The following is a 23,202-nucleotide window of genomic DNA, read 5'->3' as shown; positions in this document are numbered from 1 at the left end:
ACTAGTTTTTGGTATGAATGATTCGCTCATTACTATTTCTTCGAATCGTTCGTTCTACTTAAATTTTTACTGTGCATAGGTACATCAGTGATCTCAATTAAAAAGGTATTAAAATAAATTTTAACGCTTAGCATACTTCAACCTAATCGACAAACGTTTTAAGCGTTATCTGAGGAAATGCTTTTAACTATTTAATTTGTGTAGAGATATTTATAATGCGGCCTGGATTGAAGAGATATGGCAATGAAATTAAATGCCATACATATATGCAAAAAAAAGTTTAAACTTTCTGGAAACACATCAAATTTAAATGACCATCTACTCCGTAAACACTCGTCTTCCTCAGAACAAAGGAATGTAACTTCAGGAGAAATAGCGCCTGTAATTTCTGAAGAGAACATAGTTCTACTTCTCTTTCTTCAACTACTGTAGTAAGTACAGTGAGTAGTTCCTTGACAGTACCTGTCGAAGACATTTGAAATAGTGGATGTTTGAGAAGGACTGTTCAAACAAAATTATTTGTTACCAGCACACGTTCTGAGCTCTCAGAGCAAGGAAAAAATAACATAGATGAATCTCTTTTAAAGATGATTACAAAAGACTTGTAGCCGCTTTCCATCTTTGAAAATGAAGGATTGTAGAATATAAAAAAAGCTTCAGCCAATATATTCCTTACCAAACAAGTACAATGAAGTAAGAAAGAAACCGCATGACTTGCTGAAAGACCAAACAACTCAGTGGGTTGCGAACCAAAACCATTTGCATATCATGATTGCGCTTTGCATAACATGTAACAAAGGCATTTAAATTAAATATTTTCATTATTTACTTGAAGCAGAATTTACACTATTTTAGCCACATTCAACATTTTGTCTTATATAGATTTGTTCTTTAGTTACCACGGGGGGTAACCAAAACAATCCAGAAATTATTATTTTGCATTGTAAAAGTACTACAAAAAACATCGGACTGGCCTCTGGCTAGCTAAAGAGCAGATCAAATGAATGGATGAAAAAATGCATTCGATAGTTAAAATCATTCAGTAACTAACTATCGATAGTTGAATTCATTCCATAGTTTCTAACACTACTAAAAATATCGAGAGAGGTGTCAAAAGATGCGTATTGACCTCGAGAACAATAATCCGAAGGCGGAAAAGAAAAATTTTATCTCTGTCGGGAGATATTTGCAGCTGAAGTTGGTGATTTTCATGTTGGTATACCCACAAAAAAAATTTTGAACATAAGTGTTTTGCGCGGATTATAGTTTTGGTCTCCAAACCGGTGTTGAACCCACCCAGGGTGATTTTATATAAGCGCGGCCGAAGGCCACCAACGCAGAAAGATGATCTGCGCAAAAAGACTATGAATACCAACCCCGGTTTCGGAGGGACCCGAGAGTAATTTTTCGGTTTTTCGTTAATATCTTTTGAACGAGTTAAAATTTTTATTTCCCGCCTTCGGGTTATTAATACTGATGTCAAAACGCGTTGTTTGACACCTCTCGATATTTTTGATAGTGTATTAGCAGTCGACCCCTCAACTAGACTTACCCCCTTTTGTTTGAGCATGTCCTATGAAGAGACTAATTGTACCCATTTATACTCGAAAGGGATCGATAGGACCAATCTCCTTTGTACCCATATGGGAACATATGTATGAAAATTATCCCTTTTCGGTTCAATAAGGACTCAAAACGGACTAGTCGCATTTTTCATGGCAGTAACATAATCGAAGGGTTTGCCAAACCACCAAATCTATTTGATATAAGTTCTTTGCCCGCTTTTCAAAAAGGAATACAAAATATTCTACGAAAATTTAACCCTAACTCCGGCGTAGTCGTTAAGTCCTAGTAATTTAAGTTCGGTATAGCGCTCCGCATTTTTCTTAAATAATTCTTAATTAATTTTACTCATTTCAATGGGCTACATAGATTTCAAACTGACCAAACCCAACCAAACTTTTAGGGATTAGTCGCACGATTTTTTGCAGGGTAGTTATAAAACAATATAAATAGTTTTGTCGCAGAGGCGCCATAAATGCATATGCATGTGTGGTTTGTTGCTTGTGTGGCAGTGCGTTGCGTAAACTGCACAGCTACGGCTGCAACAACCCTGTGTGGGTTCGCTCGCCTTTGTGCACAAAAACTTTCACACACACAAGCACGAACGAAATGCTTGGATTGAATATCACGTTTGAATTCGGTTTTTTATGCTTTTGTTTGTTGCTGCTGCTGCGCTAGTCTTATTTATCTTTAAAAATAACATTATACGTTTTTTCAAGAACCCCTAGGTTTAAGCAAGCCCTCGAAGCCCATATTTAGTTTTCAAAATGATCCTTTTCTATTTGATGACCGATATCTCTGCGAGAAGTGAACATATCAAGGCATACTAAAAATGAATTAAAGGTAAAAGAACAAAGTATCCAATGTTTAATCACAAAAAAAACTGTTTCCACGCCCGTGGACCAAAACAAAATCAAATTCTGTTATTCTAAGACTACTAAAACCGTAGAGCCACAATCAGTGCACGGACTTTACCACTTTATTGGTAGATCTACCAACTTTTTGACCCATTTTCATTTTCTACCACCAAAGCCCAAAAATCTACCAATATTTCAATATATTCGCATTGAAATTAGGTAAACGTATTGAATTGCCGAGCGCATCCAAATATAATCAAGAGGTGACACTAACCAAACTAACCTATTTTGAAAAATTTGTGCACAAATTCAAACAAGAAATAAATTTGTTTATGATGGATATGTAGTAAATGAGCACGCAAATATTTTCCTGCGCTATTTTCATTAGTTTTTTGTGAATAATTTTGAACGGAAATAAAAAAATTTTAAGTAAACGATAACATGCCGAAGTCTGTTATTTTGTGGCAGTATTTTTGGTACAGTGGTCGTGTTGTTGTAATTAGACGTTTCGGTAAATTTTCGTCAGTATTTCAACCTCAAAATACAGGAAAAAGCAAATATATACCTAGGCATAAGCTATGTATATACAAATTTACATGTATGTATTTACTTGTTTTGTTTACATGGTTTTTCAAAGATGTTATTTCCGTGAAATGTACGTTATTTGTTTTACAATAAATTATGAATTGTTTTGTACAAACATAAATTGTAGCTATTGTTTTCTTGAAAAAAAAAAAAAAATCTACCAACTTCTACCACTATTTTCATTTTTCGTTTACCAACATTCTCTTTCTAAAGGTCCGCGCACTAGCCATAATATCAGTTTTTTGGATTTCCTGTACGACCATTTATATGATTCTTTTATCCTTTGATTTTTTCCAGTATTTTATACCTAAATATATATGTATGTATATGTAGATATGATTTCGATCTTGATGCCTTCTAAATCAGCATTCTCGGAATGACGCACGAACTTTATACGACATCCAAATACCTACATATAGCACCTATGTAAGCTTATTTTCCTTCACTACATTAGTTTAATTAAAATGTGACGACTAATTCATCTGCCTCAATACTTCTCAGAAAGGTTTCTACATATATGTATGAAATCTGCGCCCTTAGTGGAAAAAAGTTTTGACATGTTTTTTTTGCGTTCCAGGAATGGCGACTTCATATTCGGACAACTTAAAAATCTAATCCACATCACGACGGTTTCCATTTTATTGTGGTTTCTGCTTACTAAAAGATGCTAATATACACATATATTAGTGTTGTTGTTGTAGCAGTATATGCACATATATGTATATATGATTAAATCTACATACATACATATTTTAATGATCCGTAAGCCCTGACAGCCAGTGCTCCTTTTGATTGTAAAATAATAATTTATTTTTTATTTATTTTATAAAGAATGTGATGGTAAGATGTAAGTGTAAGCGTAAGCGTAGTCTTTGTAAGAGGTCTGATTTATGGGGGATACATGAATAATGTAAATGCAAAAGTAGTGTGTAATATTGATATGTACATGTACATACATACATACATATACATATACTGGTTTTATTAATGATACAAAATTGTTTACAAACACAAAGCACGTCGTCAAGTATTCAGGTTTAAGCTGAAATTAGTTTCTTATTAGTTCGTTGTATCATCTTTGTACATTATTCGGTTTGATTTATATGAAGTAATAAAGTGCAAACAAAGAAAAAAAAATATGGTTAAAATCAAATAAAAATAAATTTAAAACATCAAATAAAATAAAGTAGAAAAATAAAATAAAATGAAATTAATTTAAAATAAAAAAATAATAATAATATCGATGTGTTATCAGTTAGTAAATTTAATATAAAATCGATGACAAAACCGATAAGAAATCAATAAAAATCCGATGACTCGATAATAACAGCCCATTAAAAACCGATAATAAGCCGATTTTAAAACCAGCTGGGTTGTTACCAATAAGAAGCCGAGAAAGCTCTTCTCAAAAAGCCAGGAACTATTTTTTTTTTTCTTAATGTTACCTCTGTTGAGGGTTAACTTCCACCCTGGGCGAGTGTAAATAGTAACCTTAAAAAAATAGTTTCAAGGCTTACATCTGTATGTTTAAACATCGAACTTCACGAGTACTTGGTACTCATGCCTTTTTTGTCATTATCGTAACGGTAATACATACACTTGCCAGAAAAGGTATCCGTACATACAGGTGACCAACAAGGGGCATGTACAAAAATGCAAAATTATTTAATTTTAGCATTTATTCCTTTGACTAGATATTCATTTATTTGTTTTGTTTTTGTCTTGCTATATTTTTATCGCTTACTATTAAAGAATAGGAAATTTTAAACAAATAATTTAAGTATGGCAACTATAAGAGCCAGAAAAAGTACACTACAAAAAGGGGAAGTCCCGCACTGAGTAACGACGTATACGCTCTTCTTCACGTGTTTATTTTAATGTAAGACCGATATTTTACTGGTATACAATAATTTCACTGGACGCGGTTTCGTATTTGTTGTTTAAAATCAGCGATGGCACCGAAAACTAAAGAAATCAGTGTTGACGAGCGACGCATTATCCTAAAACTAAGAAAGGAAGGCAAATCTTTCCGCGAAATCGGTCAAATTCTAGAAAGAAGTCACTCTTTTGTACAGTATGTGGTAAACTCTTTCAAATCAATGGGATCACTTGTATCTAAGACACGCTCTGGGCGCCCAAGCAAATTGACGGATCGCGAGAGGAAATTTATTTTAAAAGCCGTAAAAAGTAACCCCAGAATAACTGCTTCCCAAATAAGTGGAAACATCAAAGCTGTTTTTGGTAAGATTATTCATGAAAACACCGTTCGCAAATTCATAAAAAAGAATGGGATTAGGGCCCGTGTAGCGCGTCGTAAACCATTCATATCGGAAGTCAACAGATAAAAGCGGATGGCCTTTGCGAACGAGTTCATAAATAAACCAAAAGAGTTTTGGGAACGTGTCTTATTTTCGGACGAGAGCAAATTTTGCATCTTTGGAATTAAAGCAAGAAAGCTTGTTTGGCGAAAAATCGGTACTGCATTCGAAAACCGTAATCTCGTCCCCACGGTGAAACATGGGGGAGGTGGTATCATGGTCTGGGGATGTATGTCGGCAAGAGGAGTAGGAAATTTGGCTTTTATTGAGTCGACTATGGATAAGTATGGTTATTTAAATATTCTAAAATCTAATTTGAAGGAAAGCAGCCTAAAACTAGAACTAGGAGAGGACTTTTGGTTTCAGCAGGATAATGATCCGAAGCACGCAGCAATGAATGTAAAGCTATGGTTACTTTACAATATAAAAAATCAGTTGCGTACGCCTCCACAATCCCCAGATCTTAACCCTATTGAACATTTGTGGGATTTATTGGAGCGTAGAATTCGACAGCACAATATAACTTCCAAGGAAATGCTGAAACTGTTATTTTGGATGAATGGAACAAAATAACTACAGAAGATACAAGCAAGCTAGTTCATTCAATGCCAAAACGTCTTGCGGAAGTCCTAAGGCGCAAGGGTTACCCTACTAGTTACTAAATCGACAATATTTTATCAAAAACATGAATAGTTTAAGCAACGTTTGTTATGTACGGATACTTTTTCTATGTAGTTCCACTGAAGCTTTCTTTTTTAATATTTATAACGAATTTGTGAAATTCATTAAATTTAAATAAATTTTATTTTTTAGTTAGTTGATGAATAATAAATAATTTATAAACAAAATCAACGGTCCAACATTCGAAGGATTTGAGTTTCTCAGACATTTAAATTCCTTCTTACTATGTACGGATACTTTTTCTGGCAAGTGTATATTATTTAGTCAGATTTACTTTTCTGATAGGTTTTATTAAAAGAATAAATTTTTTTCCGAAGTTATAGTGTTTTCGTTTCTGAAATAAATTGTTGCCTAAGTAAATGGTAAAGCCTTAATAGAGTTACTCCTTACCCCAGAAAATTCTCAACATTATAGTGCATACAAAGAACATAAATGGCTACCCCGTTTATCAGCTGATTTTCACAAACGCGCGGTCAATGATAATAAAAATTCATTAGCAGTTATTTCTTTCATTTAAATTTACTTCGTTAAAAATTTGTGGAAGTTTCGAAAATAAATTGTCACGATCAGCTGGTTTAGCAGAATTGTACTGCCACACCGCCATTTTATGCAGGGTAAAAGTGTAACGCTTTTGCGTTGCGAGCAGGCAACAATTTTCACAGCAGAACGAAATACCCCGTAAAGGCGTTACCTGCTTTTTAGAATAGAACAAAACATATTTAGCGTAACACTTTTTCCAGAAAGGAAAACGCTATTTGATAAAATAGATATTGAAATTTGTTACTTTGTTTTGTGATAGAAATGGGAGTGAAGGTACCTTAGATTAATCGAGAAGTATCGAAATATGTATGTATGTACCCAAAATACTTATGTATATAAATCCCTACACTAGTATATACATATATGTATGTACATATATATCTCATTTATATAATCGGGCATGCATATGTTCTTATATATATGTATATACACACAGAGATACATATGTATGTAGATGCCTAAATATATATATAATATATGCCTAAAAGCATACATATGTGTATAAATACATACATATGTATGTAGATATTTTGTATGCAGAATAATCCCTCAGAATACACGTTCACTTTAATTGCGTTGCATTCAACAAAAAGCAGGGACAAATTTTGAATTGCATTAAAACTCATTCATCCCAGATACAAACAGGCGCATATCTATACATAATACATATGTATACATACATACATACATACATACATATTTGACAACATATGACCGCTAATAAATAACCGAAAATATTTGTATTTATATAGAAAATATAATAGGTTTTCCACTTTAAAAGAAATTATTAAAGATTTTTAATACGCAAAAAGACGAAAAACGGAAGTGAATGAATGTAGTATGGAAATTGTTTAGTAATGGCAGGGGGAGGCCCATTCGTTTAAACAATACATACCTACCTATGTTCATAGTAAAAATATATGTACATATATTATATACATAGATACATATATATGTAGGTATGTATAGATATGATAAATTGTTGGTCATGCGACTTGTGGTTGGGTAAAAGGCGTTCTAAAAATTTCCATTCCATTTTTCTTTATTTCTACGCAAAACTTTTCATAAATTGAAACCCTTAAAATGAATTCTGATTAAGTTAACTTGAATAAAGAAATTTGAGGTGAATTCAATTAAGAGAGCTTTCATTAAAACAAAAAAATTATGTATATATGTACATATATATGTATGCAGCTACATATGTAGGTACCACATAATACACATGTGCACAAATTATTCAAAAGGGATGAACTTCATGGGAAACAAAAGGTTTCAGCTGGGATTTTCATTCTCGTGTGGGACATCTTGGGCGTCATCTAACAAAACGTTTATAGGTACAATGGGGCGAAATTCACACAGCTGGCCGAAACCCTAAAATTTAATATAATAAAAAATTAAGTTTATGAAGAATCATCTCTACATATGTATGTATGTACATATATGCACATATGTATATGGCTATGTGCATATATGATTTATATTTAAGGAATCAAAAGTTCACTTCGCCATTGCTCACGGCTATGAATTTACTTTTTCATACATACATATGTGAGTATGTGGGTGATGTGATGTCAGTCTTTCTCGCTTTCGTACAGCAAAACTACTACGCATTTCTATTATGCCCCCTTCAACCGATTTCGATTGTTAAATTTAATCCTAGTTTGTGGTAGGGTTTTTGAGTTTAAACGAAAACCTCTTCAAGTGCTTCCCGACTTTAAAATAATCTAGAAAAATCAATACATCTAGATATTTCCTATGATAGAAAACGTTACCTGTAGCCTAAGCATGTTCTAGTATGGAAAACTTTGGCAAAACTTGAACAGGTTCTCTGGCCCGCCGCACCGGTTTTAGTTCAAGTGATTCAATCCTCTTATACTAAGTAGTAAATTAACAATGAGAAATCTTGAATGCAGATGGTCGTTGTTACCAAAAAACCTTGCGATTGATTTTCTTTTTAGATAAAAGATGATATTACTGAGACTTTCGAAAATATCTCTAAACGGGCTATCATGGATGGTCTTAATTTCATTGAAGTACGTCCAGACTTAACAAGATGGATAGGCTGCATGTTAAATTGTATGAAGATTATATATCCTACCTAAAGACCTAGTTAACATAGGGTTAAAAAAATGCAACAATACTCAAATGGACAGCTTCAGACCATACGTCCATAGTTGTATAGCGCCATCAAACATTGGACGAACAGACAACTGGATCCCGTACCTGCGCTTCGGTGGGGATCAACAGCTATGATAGAATGGCGGACGAGGCTATGCACGTATACTCCGGTGATACCAAACTAATGGATATTCAGGAGGAAGTAGTAGCCGTATCCAAAAGAAGTAGAAACACTGAAGGACACTTCACTTTCTGGCGTCACACGCTTCTTAGTTAGGCTTCGTCAGTGATAGCTCGTATCCTGTGTCAGTTGTTGTTGTAGCGATAAGGTTGCTCCCCGAAGGCTTTGGGGAGTATTATCGATGTGATGGTCCTTTGCCGGATACAGATCCGGTACGCTCCGGTAACACAGCACCATTAAGGTGCTACCCCGACCATCTCGGGAACATATAAATCGTCCACATTAAACCTTCAGGCTATCCCTCCCTTCCCACCCCAAGTTCCATGCGGAAGCCTCGCCAGAGCCTCGTCTGTTAGTGAAACAGATATAAGATCTTGAAGCAGCACATAGTAATTATCGCTGAATGCTTCTAGTTTCTAGGGTTGTCAGTTTGGTGTAATGACACCATGTGAGACTGCAGGGACCTGCCATTCCAACATAACCTAAGTTGAAAAGGTATAATTTCACGTTCTAATATATGTATTAATATTAGAAATAATTTCTCACCATAGTGATTCAATCACTTTATTATATGCAAAAAATTGTAAAAACTTAGAGTTTGAGCATTTTTTTCGGTGCCGAATGTGGACTGTCTAGTTGCTCCTAAATTATTCTACATGCTTATATACGCTGCTTATACAGTATTCATTTCCTTTAAACGGTTTTCTTAACGAAATCTAAATAGCAGTTTGTGACCAAGTCAGTAAAATGGGAAAATTGCCATATATCAGGCAGATATGTATTTTAAACATGGGCTACTATATCTAGGTTCGGTTGGTGTAAACAGAACTTAAAACATCCGGTCCCCAGTACAATCTGCCAAACAATCGAACCTTTCTTTTCTGGTTGGCATAATATCTGTGCCCAAGAATTGATCCCAAGTGCTTAGCTTAACTTTACAAGTTCACTAAGGGCCCTGTGCGTCGCAGTTACCTACATACATTCCCATCCTCCACTATACAACGGCAAATAATTCATCCCCCAGTGGGCAGGTATGCTTTTCGTAAGAGGCGACTGAAATACCAAATTGAGCCAAAGGGTTGTGTAGCGCAACCCTTTCAAGCGGTTGCCAGCGCAATTTATCCTGAATATCGCAAGTCCGTCTTCTCTGAAACTGTATCGTTGCAGTGCAGCAATTAGGGAGGCGAAGTTACTCTTTTCAGGGAGCTGTCATCCCACAGAAACAGAAATGTTGGCTTTACATTCTAAAAATGATCTCAAGTGACTTAAAAATTCATTGAATGCCAGAATCTCCAAAAAAAAGGTGGTGAAGGTGATTTTTAGATACCGAGTGTGAAGATCCATCCTCCTACTTTGGACTATGTATACGTTGTACTTGATTCTAGTTATATTGAGAGCCATGGACAAATAGTTTAATGTTAGCCGTGCACACCAAGAAATTGCAAACTCTTCTCTTAACCTTTCCTGTGGGCTTTGATGCCCAAAAGTACTCTCACTTCAGATTAGTTTAGTTTGAGAAGCAAATTTTTTTACTTCATATCCAATATGGCCACGAAAACGTTGAAACCTCACAATAGTCGCAGCTGGTCCACAACTTTTCTCTCGAACACTCTTACAGCCATATCATCTTTTATCGACACCGTCCTAGTTTCCGAGTCATATATAGACACTGATATTTTCCAATCAGTTCGTTAACTTCAGATTACTGTTTTGCACACTATGCTAAGTAAATTGTTACTTGTTAGACTGCTTAGGTATCGGAACCGCTCCGTTGAATTACAGCCGAATATACCCCCTGACTACAATTCATCCAATAGCTGCAAGCGCTTAAACCGCTCTACATAGTCGGGCGCTATGGAGTTCGGCTGATCAATCACGTACTTGCTTCGTTGAAATACAGCCTAATAAAAGCTGCAAGCCCTTAAACAACCCAGCTGTCGGGCGCTATGGAGTTCGGCTAAGCAATCACATCCTACAATAGTAAGGATAGGTAACCTTTGGGGTTATCACAACTTATCTTATAAAATAACACCGCCCTCTTAGCTTAATTGCTGCCTTGAGATCTGGCAACTCTGCTGGCCCTAGTAGCTGGAACCTTGACCACGCGAGCGCGCAGGATACGAATACTGAACATGCTCAACAGTTTCTCCCTGCAGCCCGCACTTTCGACAACTGCGGTTACTGACTAGGTCTAATTTATAAGCATGTGACGCCAGAACCAAGTTGGTATTCCCATTATGGACCTTAGTCTTTTCTCTTTAGAGATATAAGCAACTTTGTAAACCCAATATCACGCCTACAACACCGAGGGTCCTGGGTTCATGTCCCGGGCAAAACAACATCAAAAATTTTAAAAGTTTTTTTAAGCAGTCGCATCTTGGCAGCGATTTGGCGAACACTTTGAGTGTATTTCTGCTTAGAAAAGCTTCTCAGTGACATTTCATCGGCCTTGCAGCTACTATTCGGAGTTGGCATAAAACATGTCGATCTCGTCCGCCAATTTTTGTAACACATATACTCGGGCACGGTCTCACAGATCGAAAGTTTGAACTAGATGAAATACTAGTATTTTGAAACAAAATTAAAAAAAAAAAAACGATTTTTATGTAAACTCGATGATATAATAAAAAAAATAAAAGCATTCATTAAATTAATATTCAGTAATTTTATTAATTTTCAGTCGTTAACAAATTAGTCGTCTAAATCGATTGTGTTTTCTTACAAGCTACAAAAATAAAACAAAAACATATTTTTATCTTCAAATAAACGAAAATTAATCTTAGAATTTTAAAAGCACTCCTTGTGCAATACATAAATCACAGGTTGATGAGCCTTTAAATAAAAATTAGGGCATATCACATTTCATAAAAAAAAAATCTTCAAAAACGTTAGTGTTGCTGCAAAAACAAAACTTAAATTTTGCTTGCTTTAGAAAAAACAAAAAATTTCTCTTAGCTTAAAAAATACTTTTTTTTTTGCAATAATAAACAATAAGATAACTTTTTCATTATCCTTATAGTAACAGTTAAAACAAAAAAATCAACAAAATCTTCAACCTCGCTTTCATTTTCGTCCTCATATTCAGAACTCGAAATTTCTTCCTACAAAAGTAGTCTGATTTGCTCTTGATTCATTTTGATAATTAAAGGTACCTGCAAAATAATAAAATACACAACAATGAAGAAAAGCACATACAAAAAAAATTTTTACCTGCACAAAAAGTTACACATACACTCGCGCCGGTCTCACAGACCAATTGCTATCAAATACACCAACATGGCCGCCTCGCACAAGCACCAAAACAGCACTAAAACAAAGCTTGTAAAAGAAGCGGCAGCTAACAGAAAATTGAAATTTCTAGGATTTCTGGAAAAAAAGAGTACGGAAAAGCGTTTTGTTGGTCTCACAGACCAACGCGCGACTATAGGAAGGTTAAAGGAATTGGAAGAGGAGCTCGACCTGAATCTCCCCGGAGGTAAATTGCGCCAAGTATTTATTTTTATATTTAAATGATGACTTTGTATAAATATTTATTGGTTTGAAATCCCACATATGCATATGTATGTACCTATTTCAAGAAAATGAGAACATTGCTGCCTTCGCATACAAAATCACTTGCAAAACCTTTTTTTTTTTGGTTTACAGAAGTTACATAATTTTAGAACTGCAAAAGAACATAAAAGAAAACAAAAAAAATTACAAAAATGTTCGTGGTGTCAATTGCAATACAACTTTTAAATACAAACTTTCCTCGTTTTATTTTTGCCTGAATTTAAAAATAAGCCTTTTTCAAATGTGCCAATGCACTAAAAGAAATAAAAACTAAATTTAAGGCAGAAAATTAGTTACATAAAGAATTTTAATTTCAATAATTTTTGATGACGTAATGTTTTGTTTGGGTAATTTCAATTCCAATGTAACGATGTAGGTTTGTAAGTGAATATTCATATACATACATATGTACATATGAGCGTACATTAATTACAGACATACATATGTAGCTAGATCTGTATAAACTACTTTGCTTTCGACTTATTAAACTTTGATCTAATAAAAAATAAATGCTTAAAATTAAAGATTAGTTTCCATAAATTGAAAAATCGTTAAGAAAACTTTGGGCAAGCACCATGTAGTGACTACAGTGGATGTGAATATATTACATAATCAGTTTTGTTGTAACTGTGCTTAAATGAAAGTAGATTTTATTTGCTTTCAAAAAAAAAAAAAAAACAAGCAACAACAATTCAGTGGAAGTTTATAACATTAAACTCAAGGAAAACGAGCACGACACCAAAATGAATTGATCTCAAATTTCCAGCCCATTAAATTAAAATTTGAAATATATTGAAGCACCAAAGCTAAATTGAAATGTGCGCAAACAACCGCGCCCCAACGCGCATTTATAGCGACTAAACGGCAGAGAAAGCCAATTGAATGTCGAAGACCGTACTCGGCCCCAACTTGCGCTAACTAACGCCAAAAACAACAACATGAAAAGCTACAAAGCAACACAGAGCAATGAAAAAACAAGAAAAAAGCCCACAAAAGTCTAGCTACAAAATAAGAACAAAAAAGATTTTATAAAACCAACACAACCACTTGCAAGTGGAACAACACACATGCACGTATTCATGGCTATATACATATGAAAGTAATAATGAAGAACAAGTAAGGAAGTCTAAGTTCGGGTGAAACCGAACATTACATACCCAACTGTACACCTGAAATGCTGTTGTTGTTTGTTTTTGGCTCCCGAAACATTGAAAATTGCTTAGACGAAAAAGGGGCGGTGCCACACCCATTTTCAAAAATTTTAGTGTTTTCCAATTTAATGTTACAATTCTATTGATACAAAGCATTTTTTCGCTAAGATATAGCTTATTATTTTCGTCCACGACCCTTTTATATAAAAGTGGACGTGGTCCTTAACCGATGATTTTGATATATGGAAGTCTATATCTATGTAGATTCCTTTATACCTGTACAACGAACCAATCAAAGTGTGTGTACAAGTACAGCTGAGTATAAAAAAAGTATGGGTGGCGAGAAGTGAAAAGCGAACAGCCTTTTGTTTAGTTATAGCATGTTCCGTTCATGTGATAAAAATATACATATGTACGTATGTATATACCTTTATCTGTATAACTACATACGTACCACCATGCATATGTACGTACTCGTACTTCTAGTACGTCAATTGGCGTCGCAGCAAGACGGGTTGTGGTGACACGAGCAGCGAAGCAGTGCGCTCTTAATAGTGCCCAGCGCTGCAAAGTGTAAGATGATGTGCTTATCTACTATACACGTTGCTTCCACTCGAGCTAAATGAACGCACAGATCTAGATGCATACATATGTATGTGTATATATGAGTGCATATATCAAAAACCCTAACCAGCTCCAAGCAAAACACCTCGGCGGGGTTTATAAACAGTGTTGTCATTAGAATACAATTGTTTCCATTTGGATACATTTTTAATGAGTGAATTCAAAGATACAAAAACGCAAATTAATACATTTTTAGATTGGAAGGTTCAGTCAAAGTACCGAGGTGCCCGAGAGATATGGACGCAAGCAGGTTTCTAATGGACATTTATTTTCCGGATGTCCCAGCTGCCTAAAAACAATGTCATCGATTCCCCCCCATGGCAACTAACGTGCAATCGTTTAACCGCTTCAAGTGCCCGGGATGGGAGGGTATAGTGCCTGTTTAATTTCAGAGACATATGAAGATTTCCTGCAGTCGGCTGGTTCCTATTAACTCCGAATGTTATTCGGTTGCTAAACTGAATACTGTTGAACGAACACCACCCTGTTGTTGTAGCGATAAGGACACTCCCCTAAAGTTTTGGGGAGTGTTATCGATGTTGATGGTCCTTTGCCGGTACGTTCCGGTCACAGCCACACTAAGGTACTAGTCCGACCATCTCGGGAACGATTTAGTATGACCACATGGAACCTTTTACGCCATCCCACCCCTAATTCCATGAGGAATTTGGGGTCGCCAAAGCCTCGGATGCTAAAGAAACAGAATTCCGCACGGGTATGTGAGGTTGGAAAAGCTATCAATTTCCCTGGCAACCCCTTGAAAGGGTTGCGCTACACGACCCCTTGAATCAGTTTGGACTTTTAGTCGCCTCTTACGACAGGCATACACATACATGCCCGCTGGGGGTATTTAGGATACCTTTACAAGTCTGAAATAGGACCACCCTCGATTGGGGTATATAGAAGATTTCAACTGAAGTCGTGTTTAGTAACTCTCAAGTCATTAGACTTGTGAAAGCGACTGCTGCACTCACCTCAAGAATAAGAAGCCACTGATATAGATATGTACATATATACATACATACACATATATGTATGTACATATATATTTGGCTCAGTGTTTGGTCGAGCAAACGGGTCCTTTGTCGTGCATAAGCTACTGCATTGCCGTCTACACCTCCCCCTCCAACAAGTAATTAACTCGCACAGCACTTCGAAAATGTCCACACTTAGGCTTGTATGCCTAAAAAACTACATATATGTATGTATGTAGAGTATAACAAAAATCGTGCTATTAACCTCTAAAGAGATTGGTCTCCGATTGACTTCTTTTGTCTATATTTGGGCGTAGTTGATCTCCTTTAGTGCCTTTCGGGTACAGTTGGGACTAGTCAGTTTTAAATCTCTTTAGCCCATTTTAAGAAATATTAAAAAAAAAACGACAACGAAATGAGAAAAATAAAAAAGACTACAGTTGATTGAATCGAATTAATTAAGAAAAATGCGGAGCCCTATACCGAACTTAAAATTACTAGGACTTAACGACTACGTCGCAGTTAGGGTTAAATTTTCGGAGAATATTTTTATTCCTTTTTGAAAAGTGGGCAAACAACTTACATCAAATGGATTTGGTGGCTTGACAAACCTTTCGACTGGCCCCATTTGAGTCATTATTGAACAGAAAAGGGCGTAGTCTTCATATGGACCCATTCCAAAGAGGATTGGTCCTATCAATCCCTTTCGAGTATAAATGGGTACAATTAGTCTATTCATAGGACATGCTCAAACAAAAGAGAACAGTTCGATTCTTACAAAGAGATCAAAACTGACATTGGTCGCATACTCCTTTGCGACTCATCCCCGATTCATCCTAGACTTAGCGCATTTTTTACAGGGCATATACTAATGTTACTACTTCCATGAAAAAGAGTGTGCGTGGTTAGCAAAATTGTCAGCATGGATGTTTTGTGCATTGTTTTCATTGTGTGTGGGGCAGCTTTGCCTACATGTAGTTACATACTTACATCCATAAAAACTTACATGCATTTATACACACCTACATATGTAGGTGCATATGTATGTATGTATATGCTTATAAATATAATTGTATATAGCATCAAATTTTTGCTGTCAGTCGATGTCAATTTTGAGTAAAAAAGGTGGTTAGACCTGTTTGTTGTTGCTACTGCTGCTGCATTCGCCGAGTATTCGTATTCGCGTGGGTGTAAATGTTTGGCTGCTGCATATGATAGTGTTTGGACTTGAGAACCTGCAGTGATTCCAATGTTGTGTAAGACCTCGCGTGTATGTTTGTTTGTGTGCATGCAATGAAGGCTGTAGCACGGTTTCAGAGCCGAACACCTAGTATAAACGAATCAAACTGGCCAGGTCGCCGGAAATTTAGTTCACTTGCTGGTCTGGCTGGTATACATATATATGTATCTATATGCATGTTGTATGTATGCGTGTATGTAACGCTTGCTGGCTTAAGACCCGGACCGCAACTTCGAACGAGCTAAAGAAACCAAATTTTGCCGTTTACTTTACGTCTCATCATCTTTGTACCGATCATTGTGTTTTTGTTTTTGTGTAAATTTGTAAGAACGAATGTTCGGATGTACAAAGTTTGCTTTTATATGTATGTTACTTTGACGCGTTTGCGCACTGCAAACAAAAATTTCGAACAATAACAGTTACAATATGTGATGCAGTGTTGTTGTGGTTATGTTTGTTTTAGGTTTTTCTTTTCTGCAAAACAGACCTGCTTTATATAACGTTTAAATCGCCAAAAACTGCAGTCGTTAAGAGCAACGTTGTCCTGGGTTTTTTGAAATTTTGCTAACTGCAATTGCACTGCACACTCATGCATTCGGAGCCACGCTCGCACACGAACATACATTTATGCTTATGAATAGATATAAAACACATACGTGGTACATGCATATGTATATACAGATGTATATACATATGTACATACATATATGACTTTGTTTATACATACGTACCTATTTCGTATTCTGCCCTCCCTCAATGTTGCAACAACTTGCAAACGTACCAACATCAATGACTAATTTCAATGTGTGGCAGCAACCGATGTCAATTCCATTTAATGAAATAATTAAGTTTCCCTTTTCATAGAGGGCCTTTTGCTTCATTAAGCGAACATCTGTCAGCAGCCCCAAAAAATTTTTTCGTTTTTACAAAAAATAGTTAAAATGGAAAGCACCCGCTTCCTTCTTAACTATGTATAAATACAATCAAAATAAAATGGCTGCGCAACTACCCATAGATGTAGCACCTAACCAAATACATATGTGCCTTTTTTCGAAAAAACCATATTATCTTTTGCAGCTAATGCATCGAAAAATAAATTTTGAATTTTTTCGTGTTTTTCTATTTTTCGTAAATTATTGAAAATAATTTATTTTTTATTGTCATTTGTTACATTCACAATGAAATTCGAAGCACCAAGCAAAACCGATTGGATTTTTCACTCGATTAAGCATTCAATAATGAGATAATTAAGAATTTGTATTTTGTATGGAAGATTGACTTCAATTAGGGCTTTGGTGTAGTAAACTTTACTAATTATTTCATTAAGCCTCTGTATGAATTGGCATAATATGTAGAGTGTAAGCGTAGATCGACCAATCGGGAAAGGCGTGGGTCCAAGCGCGATGTTGTAAACTGTCGAAGATTATGTGCGGGTCTTACAATCTTAGACTAACAATGTTCCTCCTACGATTAAAAATAGAGGATTGTAGACTAATACAAGTATTCTGACTAGACACTGCCTTTTGGCGTCATGTGCCTTTAAATTAGGCTTGGTCGGTGATAGCAGATGTAGAAAGTGCGTGTTGGAGGAGGATACGATCGAGCACGTTTGCTAAGACTCTAGCTATTAGGAGTGATGCAGCTGTCAGACCTAGAGGCAGCAAGTGATATAGGTCCTAGCTTCTAGTATTTGTCAATAGGATGTAGTTATTTTATAACATAGGTCCTGGTTTTTGAGTTTAGTCGTTAAACAAACATCTGGTAACACTACGGACTCATTAAGTCTACGTGAGGTCCTCATGGACCTACCAGCTCAACCTAACTTAACCTAGTAAGGATAAATAAAATTTTGCTTAAAATGTCTTGCTTTAATTTGTAATTTTTTTCGATTTGTATCCCGGCCAATCAGGTTTAGCTTTCCAAAAGCTTCTCGCTTAGACCACTTGATAGTCCACTAGTTGCTGGCCTAAACAGATTATAAAACTGTTTCATAATTTTTGTAATGTTTATAGATTTCTGCGATTCATAAGGTAAGAAGCACACGAGGCGTAGCGTCATAGACGCATATAAGATGTAAAATGAAGCTACGATTCCTCTACGCCACAAGATCTGCACACGAAACTACTTTCAAGCGTCGCTACAAAAAGGAAACAATTATTGAAGAAAAATAATAATAAATGAAATAATATCTAACCAAGCTTTTGTTTGGTGTTAAATACTTTTTCTCACTTTGAAAGTATACACTTCACGCACTTTTATTAACTAAAATAGCATTTTCTAACTATTTGCACTTTTTTCTAAAGACGTTGTGAATTAATTTTTTGCATCTGCACCACACATATGTTTAATTTTGCTTCTTGAAATTGAATTTATGAAAATGGTAGTATTCGAACAATAACAGTTAGGTAAGTAGCATCGAATACCAGGTAGTGATTTTCAATCAATGCAAAAGTTGATACACATTAACGGACTAGTCGAATAATCTGTAAACAAGATAATTAGTATCCCATTGCGGAACCAAGCTAAATGAATAACAATTATAAACAATCTTATACTGTTTTCACACAGAAACTTAATGATCTTATTTCACATGCTAATGAAATCGTAAATTTTTTGCTTTCACACAGAAGTAACTACTCGATTAGTATGAAAGATGAGACAGACAATCATGGCGGAACGATACAAGGTGGGAGCATGGTGGCATACCTACAAACAAAAAAAATTCCACGTACTTGTAAATTCGATGGACAAATGTCAAAATCGTACTGCGCCGGTAGTTGATGTATCAAATCAAATAAAAAAGGTTATAATCAGCTGTTCGATGCGGACACCTTGTATCGTTCCGCCATGCAGACAATTACATTTGCTTTGAAAACTAAGAAGCGGAAACGCCAAAGTCCAAAATTAATAGTTTTGCAAGGAATTATATTATAAAAGGAATAACAGTTTCAGCCCCTGGCTAAAAACGATGTCGATAACAGTTTTTTGAAAAACTGACGGTATACATGAAAATTTTACAATCAAATGAACCCGCGAAAATTTTTTTAGTAGGCCATGAAAAAACCTTAAAAATCAAAGTCGAAAAAAAGTAAAAAAAAAAAAAATAAATTTCGCAGGCTCGAAAGTTATTTCTTTTGGGTATGCGTAGTGGAACTTTTTCTTCCTGAGCGCAAATCCTATCGAAAAATCGATGGCGCGATATCGGTTATTAAATCGACCAAGTCTAATAGATATGTTAGTAGAAGTTTGCATACACACTTGCTCAAAATAATAGTGACACAGCAGTTCTTCAATTTCAAAACAAGAAAAATCCATTTTATTAATCAATATTATGAAAATAACACACAATTTTATCCTTGTCCTATTTATTAAAGAAAAACATACTATGTAGTTATGAGTTAGAAACATTATTTCGCCGAAACTAACCCGCTCATAAAAATAGACACACTTTTGATGAAATAGTAACTATGCAAAAAATATATGAAACAAAACTTCTTTTACACATTTAACATCGCTTAGTTAATAACCAGTATTTCCACCTTCACTCTGAACTACTTTACCCATTCAGCCTGGCAGGTTTCTACGGGTATCTCAAACAAAGTTTTTGAACACATTCCCACAATTGGTGTCTGTTGGAGAAAGTTTGATCTGCCAATTTCTTTTTTAAGTATCCCACAGGTTTTCAATTGGATTTAAGTCCGGGGATTGACTAGGCGACTTCAACACATTAACATCATGGTCTTCAAAGGATTTATTGACCAGTTTAGATGCATGTTTTGGGTCGTTGTCTTGATACGTCCAACGTAATGGCATGGTTTCTCAGCATAGGGTAGTATGACATTTTCTAGTATGTTCTTGTACTCCACAGCTGTATTTTTATTGGTTGTTCTGCATATAGGACCACCTCCATGCTTCACAGTTTTTTTTCATTGAAAGGAAGTGGAACCCTCTTCCTTTTGGGTGACGTATGTACATTTCTTTCCGCATCATTTTAATTTAAATTTATTTTTGTTTCGTAATTCCAGAGAAAATTTCTCCACTTTCCTCAGTTCCTGATCAATCCAAAGAAGAAGTTAACCTTGTTTTTAAATTTTTTGCTAATATAAGTGAAACTTTTCGGACTATGCTTCCGGGTGAAAGCCCCTGAGAACCGTTTGTGCACTCACTAAGTTGCCTATTTCTGCTGATATCACGTATGTATATACGGCCATTAAGAACTGTATCGGTTTTTGGTGGCCTTCTCCGGGTTTCACTTTCGCAATGTCCCGAAGTGATTTTCCTTGCTTTTTGGGTTTAGAAATCAGGCGGCCCTCTTCAACAGTGCAGTGTGACTTGCGACCCATCTGAATGATAATATGTTTTATTTATCTACTGCATTTTGATGTTTAATTTATTAAAATTTACCACCTTATAAATAAACACAAAAAAGTGTTATGAGATCAACTTTGTTCCAACAAATTTTAGGAGCAAAATAAATACCTGCTCCATATAGTTGTAACTATTATATGGAGCAGATATTTCTTGTGCTCATTCACGCGAAACTGATATTTACACTAATGCGGCGATTCAAATATTTTTGGCCATTAGGAATGGCGATGCCATATTGTCTTAAATGAACCAAAAATAAAATTTCGCGTATGTACCAATTTTAATTTCTTTTAATAAAACGATGCTCAAGTATGGTATAGTGTAGCTATTATTTTGAGCAGATGTGTATGTACATAAATGTGCACATTAATTAGATGAATTGAAAAATAAAGCAGCTAAAACCAACCCCAACAAAGGCAAAAATCATCCAATGCGCCGCCGATAGCACTATTTCGAGAGGGGAAAAAATAATACCAAAATTATATTTATTATTTGCCCACATACATACATACATATATATGTAAGTACATATTTATTGTATCGTACATACATATATCTATATGTACATACCTACATGCATTGTAGTCATTTATAAATTTATACAACAACAATAACAACCTATAATATAACAAAAAAAATTATAAAAAAAATCTGCCACGAATTCCCTTCAAATGAAAGCTAAAAGCAAACAAACACACGAACACATATCAAGACATAGCACCACCTATCGGACACCCCGTGCCGGTGACAGACATCGCTCGTAAAATGAATGTACATACATATGAACATTTTGCTATGAAATAGCTTATTTTTGTACAGCGCTCTCATTCTAGCATTGATTATGAGTACGTGCCCGATTTTCAACTCGTTCCTTTATCCCCCTCCCCCTTGACATTTCTCAATTGAGCTTTCTATCTACCATCTATTTATCTACATACATATTTACGCCCATCCTTTTCTTGTTTGCACGCAACTGTAATAAAATACAAGAACAACAACAGCAACATCAACTTACCGAACAAAAATTTACACAACGGCAACTAACTCATCAACTTTATTGCCTTTACATAAAAACATACACAAATACTCATAGCTGAATAAACGGAAAATTCTCTCCTTTTCATTCGCGCATACTCAGCAAGTTTTACCATTTTACCACACTAACTACCTACGGACCTCCCCAATTCCTCTTTGCCAACATGCATTTATGCCCGCTAACGAACAACTAGTCAATTATATTGAGAAAACATTTTGCTACGTTGCCAAATTTCATTTAGTTCGTTTGTTTTTTGTGTTAGTATTGCTGGCGTTGTTGCTGCTGCGGTCGCTGCTTCTGTTGCTGTCGTTGCTATTGTCATTGTATTGTTGCTGCTGGTTTTGTTGTTCGATTGTGCTGCTTTTTAATACTGTCAAAGCATGTGCACGCTGTTGCCACATTTCCAGTTTCCGTTAATTGTATACGTACCGTATTGCTGTATGAACACAAATCCACACACATGTGCTCGCATGAATTAAAAAAACACACTTATAGAGCGCTCTTGGCATACAAACAGGCGTAACAGCAAGAGCTCGGTAAGAATGAGCGCGCATAAAGTCTCACACGAATGTACACACATGTATACCACCAAAGCTGCTTGAATTAAAATGTGCTTGGGTTTGTATCTCTCTGTTCAACTAAATGGAAAATAACCAACCAAACCAAGTCCTCACTAAAAATTATTATTTGGAATTCTCAACGTTTGGACATATTTTGTTCGTGCTGCTCACTTTTAAGGCATATGATTGCATATACGAATATTCATATGTACATCGATACTACGTATATGCATACATTCATCCACACGTCGTTAGGTAGTCGCTCCATACAAATTAGAGTAAGAACTTGATGGTCGGTACTTTGCTGCTGACTAGAAAAACGTAAACACGTTTTACTTATAATTGCGTATACCATATGTACCTATGTACATACTACATTCATATATATGGACGTTAATATATATATATATACTGAATATGACTAGTATTTGGATAAACATACATACATATGAATTATATACGAATCAATGGTCTAGCGGGCAAGTGTTCCCTGCTCTTTTGTATGGAACTACAATATGTGTGTGTATGTTAGTCTATTCAATTCTGGAAATCTCTGCCAGCGGCCATAAAAAGATAAACAACAACATAAATACATACCTACATACATATATAAATTTGTATGTGCACTTATGTATACTTTAATGCATAAATATATAGGACTATTCTTGGAAAGAAACATCAATATGTAAGAAATCACATGATCTTGAAGAGCTCACATTCTTTTTTAGTATTTTTAAGGAAATACATACATATATATATATATCTGTATATATGTATGGTAAGATCGGTATTATGTACACAATTCTTACTCCACAAAGTTGTGCAACAAAATATTTTATATATATATATATACA

General features: G+C 35.3%; 1 protein-coding gene and 1 long non-coding RNA gene across 6 annotated transcripts in view; one reads left to right on the top strand and one right to left on the bottom strand.

Moving 5' to 3' along the window:
- Positions 1 to 23,202, top strand: part of spen (split ends) — a 204,128-nt gene that overhangs the window by 14,305 nt on the left and 166,621 nt on the right. The window lies entirely within an intron of this gene.
- LOC137241350 (uncharacterized) lies at positions 11,489 to 13,417 on the bottom strand. The gene is made up of 2 exons (XR_010949981.1): positions 12,054 to 13,417; positions 11,489 to 11,995 (listed from the first exon to the last, which is right to left on the bottom strand). It is a non-coding gene; the product is annotated as an uncharacterized lncRNA (long non-coding RNA).

The sequence above is a fragment of the Eurosta solidaginis genome, chromosome 2, assembly GCF_040869045.1.
Source record: "Eurosta solidaginis isolate ZX-2024a chromosome 2, ASM4086904v1, whole genome shotgun sequence".
In the NCBI taxonomy this organism is placed as follows: Eukaryota; Metazoa; Arthropoda; class Insecta; order Diptera; family Tephritidae; genus Eurosta; species Eurosta solidaginis.
The sequence above is the reverse complement of the archived record's forward strand: the minus strand, read 5'-3'. Positions and strand labels throughout refer to the sequence as shown.